Source organism: Aplysia californica, unplaced genomic scaffold (genome assembly GCF_000002075.1).
Source record: "Aplysia californica isolate F4 #8 unplaced genomic scaffold, AplCal3.0 scaffold00191, whole genome shotgun sequence".
Classification (NCBI taxonomy): domain Eukaryota; kingdom Metazoa; phylum Mollusca; class Gastropoda; order Aplysiida; family Aplysiidae; genus Aplysia; species Aplysia californica.
In genome coordinates this window covers 487486-494465 of record NW_004797461.1, presented here as the reverse complement: position 1 = coordinate 494465, position 6980 = coordinate 487486, and positions in this window count along the sequence as shown.

Genomic DNA, 6980 nt, shown 5'->3' with positions numbered 1-6980 from the left:
CAAACTAGCTTGCTTCATCATTTAGATCAGTCATAATAACACAGTAACAATAAGACGTGCAAAGAAGACCATTTGGTTATATTAATACTAGCCAGAGTGGAAGCGTGGAGTCAGATCTATGCTTATGAAGAGAGGAATCTATCAATCTATCTATCTATCCATCCATCCATCTATCCATCTATCCATCTATCCATCTATCCATCTATCCATCTGTCCATCTGTCCATCTGTCCATCCGTCCATCTATCCATCTATCTATCTATCTATCTATTAGAGAGCGAGCGAGAGAGAGAGAGAGAGAGAGAGAGAGAGAGAGAGAGAGAGAGAGAGAGAGGGAACACTGGCGTAGCGAGCAATTTTACCTCTATTGTTTACCAAACTAGACCTAGATCTAGATCTATACATTTTCTAACACTGGAATGAGCAGCTCCCGTGAAGAGGCATGGTAATTTATTTATTTATTTATTTATTTATTTATTAGGATAATCGATACTAACGTTGCATATTTCCCTGTGCGTTCAACAAGCTTGTTTGATAAGAGTCAACCATGACACCAACCTTTCCTTTCCTCAAGATGACAAACTCTTCCATGGCTCTTGACAGTGAGTGCAAAGACGCTCAAAATGATGCACAAACCGAAACATTAACACACAGCCTTCACGGTGATTTAAGATCACTCTCACACTCACCCTCAGTGTGTTGTCGCTCATTGTTATTGATCCATAATATTATATTTCCAAGGATCTTGACTGCGGTGAGAAGCCTCGCTCAGGAAACTAGTTTATTTATTTATTTTTTTGCTGCTTTTTTTTTTTCAACAATACTCTTGTTTTGACACGTCTTGGTGACAACAGTTTAACTCGTGAAATCGCTAATCTCACAACAGACATTCGTAGGCTTACTCACGATGAACGTTTGTACATGTACTTTTACGAAGTTCTCGATTTGTGTGAAAGACCTCTGATAGAGGTCAACAGATCCTCCCACTCACACCCTCACCCTCGGCCGCTCCCACCCGTCTGTCTGTCTGTCTCTCTGTCAGTCTGCCCCCCTCTCTCTGTCTCTCTGTCTCTCTGTCTCTCCCAGTCAGTTCTAGTGGAGACAGACATAATAAACAAACAATTGGATCCCTTCTCTAAACAAGCGTTTAGTTGTAAAGTGTGTAGAACTGAGATGAGAACAACAACCAAAAATACGCCAAACATACTTTCACAATCTTTTTAGCATTAATTTAACTTCGTCATTGTTGCTGGCAAAATTATAAAAAAAAAAGTTCAATGCATGTGATTCTGGGCTTGATCAGCATGGGACAGTTTTTATTACATATGTATAACATTTACAAGGTGAGCGTACGTCGAGATTTTGTGTGGCTGTGTAGAAAGTTAGAGTCTGTGGGAATCTGGGAACCAGGACAAAAGCCATGTTCAGGGGCTCTCGTGGTCTAGAGGTCATGGTGTTGGCCTCTCATTGAAAGGTCCCGGGTTCGAATCTGGGTTGCGACCGAAAAAATTTTCTTCTCTAAAATTGTCTCCTTTCACCTCTTTTCCTGTTCTCAAGCAATGTTCTGTTGTCTACTTTCGTCTCTTCTTTCAGCCCCCGCCCCCTCACACCCTTTGCCCCCTCCTCTGGGCTCCTGACTCTTTCTGCAGCCTTTCTACTGCTACTCTTTGGCTCCTTCTTACTGTTGTCTTTCAGCCACACCCCTGATCTTCTGGTAGGAAAGATGTACATTGTACACCTTACCTTCTCGGACAAGGGTCCGTGTTCAAGTTGCGCACGCTAAAGATCCCTTGGTGGTCTGAAATCGATAAGAGTAGGCTTTGGCCGCCACCCTAACAAAATTCAAAATTTACTACCAACTGATAATGTTTAATATGTTCGGCGCGCTAATATGACCTAATGCAATTGCGAGCGCCGTAAAACACTTACCACCCCCCCTTCCCAAAAAACAACAACCCAACAACAACAAAAAACAATTATTCAGGAGGAAGTGGAGGGGAGGGAGGTGGAAGGTGAAAAAAAAGGAGGGAGGGGGATGAGGGTATGGAAAGGCGGAGGGGGTTGAGAAAAGGAAGGCTTTCACAGTGGGTGAAATGAATAAACAAAGTTGGAATTTTTTAAAGACATAATTTAAATATAAGAAGAGATAAGAGCAGCAAGAAATATTATGTGTTTTAAAATTTTAACTCCCTTCGTTGCGTCTGGTGGATCTTATAGACTGGTTGAGTTTCTTGATTTATCTAGCTTTTATTTTTGTTTTGGTAAATGTTTTTATGGCGCTCGCAACTGCACAAGGTCATATGAGCGCGCGGGACACACCTAATATTTTCAGTTGGTAGGAAATTTTGAATTTTGCCCAGGTGGCGGCCGAAGCCTACTCTTATCGATTTTAGACCACCGAGGGATCTTTAACGTACGCAACTTGCACACGGCCCTCCGAGATTTTTCGCCCTTGTCTGAGAAGGCTAGGTGTAGATCTTTCCTACCAGAAGATCAGGGGTGTGGCAGAAAGACAGCAGTTTGGAGGAGCCAAGGAGCAGTAGAAAGGCTGCAGAAAGAGTCAAGAGCCCAGAGGAGGGGGCAAAGGAGGTGAGGGGGTGGGAGCAGAAAGTGGAAACGAAAGCAGACAACAGAACATTGCTAGAAAGCAGGAAAGGAGGTGAAAGGAGTCAATTTTAGAGAAGAAAATTTTTCGGTCGCTACCTGGATTCGAACCCGGGACCTTTGCATGAGAGGCCAACACCTTAACCTCTAGGCCACGAGAGCCCCCTATCTAGCTTTTAAAGAACTTTCCAGATATATGTACGACATGTTTTTAATTTCCCAACATATCTATCCCCGCCGCGCTGTGTGTTGATATAAACCTATATGTCCGTTTGTGTGTATGTAGGTAGGTTTCTCTCTCTCTCTCTCTCTCTCTCTCTCTCTCTCTCTCTCTCTCTCTCTCTCTCTCTCTCTCTCTCTCTCTCACACACACACACACACACACACACACACACACACTCACAGCACAGAAATATACACGCAATCGAACACACATGTATACTTATTCAAACATATGCACATGCGGGCCTGCACACAAACACAAATGTACACACAAACACACTCAAACACACAGATAAAAAAATATGCTCAAGTACATAATAATAATAATGATAATAATAATAATAATAATAATAATAATAATAATAATAATAATAATAGACAGCATTTGTATAGCGCATATCGCCGCTCAACAGCAGGCTCTATGCGCTTTACACTATATTATTACCCCAGCAGACCATAGAACACTCCGAAACATTCTCAGCTTCCCGGGAAGCACACAGTGCGAGCAGCCGATTAAGCGCTCAAACACTAACAAACTGACAAGATCTTTCGCTGTCTATAGCCGGGTACCCATTCCCACCTGGGTGAAGTGAGGAAAATTCGTGTAAAGTGCCTTTCCCAAGGACACAACGTCGGGCCCCTGACGGGATTCGAACCCACGACCTTACGGTTGCGAGTCCGAGAGCCTAACCACTAGGCCACCGACGCCACATACATACGTGCATGCACACAAACACATACTCACGTTCACACAAACGCAAACATGCTCTCAAACACACGCACGCACACACACACACACACACACACACACACACACACACACACACACACACACACACACACACACACACACACACCCCCCCCCCCCCCCCACACACACACACTCATGTACACACACTCACCCACATACGCCATTTTCGCAGTGAGTGAAAACACTTCGGTCTGCTGTCTTGATTTAGGCCTATGACTTATTTGAAACGTTGCCAAGGCCTACTTTTCTTTACATGGAAGGAAGTGGAAGAAACGAGTTTGAAGACACAAAGGGTTACTTGCGTCAACTTCATCCGCCCCCCCCCCCGGCCCCTTTTCCAACTGTGAGTTCGAATCACAACTCTTCTGATTGGTAGATGTGTCCCGAGAAGTCAGTGTAATTTACAGTATACCGGTAACGCGGATAGTTCGAACTTGCTGGAGCCGGCCTCGGTAGTTCGAGAGACCCATAGTTCGAGGGCTATCTTACAAAGATAAAGAAGGAAAGAAAATCAGGACGGCAGGCACAGTTCGAAGGATACGTGATTTCGAGTCTTCTTGGTTCGACCAATCTGTTTTATACTGTATTTCTCTTTTTTTACTCAGTTTATCCAGCTACAATGGGAAGCTTCGAAATACATGTAGATACGTGTATGTTTTGTGGGAAAGAAGGTGGTATTCGCCCATCAGGCAGCTATATGTGCTTTGAGAGAACGAGATATACTGGTGTCTGTGATGCAGCGGTTAGGCTCTCCGCCGTAGCAAGCAGAAGACCTGAGTTCGATTCCCATGTGGGGAAAATTCTTATCGAGTATACATGGTCTGGCAGGAAAACAAGGGAAACAAGGAGGAGATGTGTGGAAAGGGACACGAGAGAGATGGAGCTCACTTGGAACAGGCTCTGAACGATGACCCAGGACAGAGATATATGGAAGGAGCTTGTATGTGGCCTATACCCTGCCAGGGGAGAAGCGCCTTGATGGTATGTTTAATAATAATTAATATCCCGTTGTATACATGTATTATATTGGAGACACTCTCATGGGAAGGACTTCCGTAACGAGCGACCACCCCAACAAACATTACAACAAAGAAAAAACCTAACCCTAACCGTTTCCAAAACAGCTGTCATTTATCATGTATTATTTATACTTATGTATTCATGTATGTTATGTATATTTGTGATTGTAAGCCACATTTCGGTTTCCCCACAGGGATCAATACTGTCATTTATTATATTATATTCATCTTATTATAATGGAGCTAAGCCCGTTTGTGGGGTCAGTATACTTTTTTTTACTCAGGTGCCCATAGAATCTACAAAAATATAATTCAGTTAAGAATTGTCACAAAGGGTTACGCGGGCATATTTTTAAATTTCGGAAACTACCTTTTGATTTGTCAGTTTTAATGGGTTTTTCCTATGAATCGAAGCCCTTATATATATATATATATATATATTTTCACTCTGACATTAACCATTTCATATTTTACTGGGGTATACTTCCGTTCAGGTTGTGCTTTGTCGCGTGTGTGACAGACAGCTGCTCCTACTAGTTCCAGATCTAGAATTTCGATATCCAACTGTGTTTGGATGTGTGCTTCGCAGTGTCGATGGATACTTTTGGCCAAACTTCATCGTCTTGACTTTTTCTACATACATTTGGTGTAGTCATGCCCCCAACAGGTTGAGTTCATTTAAACCCACAAAATATTTACTTCGTTGAGTTGACTTTTTCAAAATTTGACGCGTATTTTGGAGCATAGTTTAAAAAAAAAAAGAGCAAGACTGTAGATCTTTCTCTCTCTCTCTCTCTCTCTCTCTCTCTCTCTCTCTCTCTCTCTCTCTCTCTCTCTCTCTCTCTCTCTCTCTCTCTCTCTCTCTCTCTCTCTCTCTCTCTCTCTCTCTCTCTCTCTCTCTCTCTCTCCCCCTCCACCCTCTTTCTCTCTCTTTATATTTGGAGCACATAATTCATGACTGATTTGGGGTTGTTTGCAAGAACAGAACTGCGGTTTGTGCGTTGTCGTATGTGTGCATCAAAGTAGTCTACTTCGTGTTTACAAAGATGCTTCTACTGTTTCCAGATCTAGAATCTCGATATCAAACTCGGTTAGGAAGTGGGCTTAGCATTGTCGATGGATACTTCAGGCCAAACTTCATTGCATTGACTTTTTCTAGATATAGATCCATCTGGGTGTAGTGATGTCCCCAACTCGCTAAGTTCGTTTGAACCCACAAAAATGTTCACTTCGTTGTATTGACGTTTTCCAAATTTGGAGCGTATTTTCTGCGTAGCTTTTTATAGAGCATGGTTCTAGATCTTGATCTCTATATATTACATGGCGGGTGCATTTGGAGCACAGAATTCAAGACTGATTTGGAGAGGTTAGCAAGAAAATGTCAATCTAGATCGAGATCTGTTCGGAGTAAAGATGCTCATGGAATATTAGTTATTAATGTAGTAAGGTGAAGATGCCCCCTAAACATAGACTTAGTCGAACCCCACGAAACAGAGGTGAAAGCGAGAGGAAACGGAGACAGGCGACTATCAATAAGAAGTTATTTTTCTAATAGTCCGAATCTGGAGCAAGACCTTGAGCGTGCAAGGCCAAGAATGAATGGGTCAACATTGGCCTTAGCGTGCAACACACAGTCCTTTAGTGAAGCTGAAGTTGATCGGAGATTACGGACACATGACTGTTGTGAATTCAGTGCCGCTTGTGATCATTGCAATGCCATAAGATGGATAGAAGAGAGAAACACCTTCTGCAGTCAAAATGGCAAAGTTAGTATACCTGTACCTCCCGCACCCCTTCAAGAACTAAAAGTACTAATATGTAACACAGAGCGGCAGCTCTTTCTTACCACACTGTAGGTCATACAATAATGCTCTCGCCATTGCTTCAATTGGATGCAGTAAATAAGCTAAACATGGCTTCAATCTAACCTTCAAAATCCAGGGCAACCGGTACCACCGATTAGGAAATTTTCTTCCCACTGCTAGAAAGTTAGACCTGCTTTTGCAAGGACTGCCAACAAAGCTTAGGGGCAGACTTTGAAGAGGATACGGGTTTCTTAACAAGGAAATTTTTTCACTTGCACAATTGTATGTCGTAAGGAGTCGTGTTGGGTCCAGGCACTCTATTAGAATACATGCCAAAAAAAAACATGCTGCCCAGGACGGAGTTTCAGATGGCACGTATAAAAATCCAGCACTGTTGTCTACACAATTGAGGTCCTACGACAATTAATCCGGTACAAACATTTTTATCTTGGGATTTCATATCACTGCTATATCTTGTATTTTTAATAATTGCAGTACATGTAGCCAACTGTACTCATAACATAAATAGCACAGAAAAGTGACTGTTGTATGCTTCATCACTGGAGACAAAACTGAATGG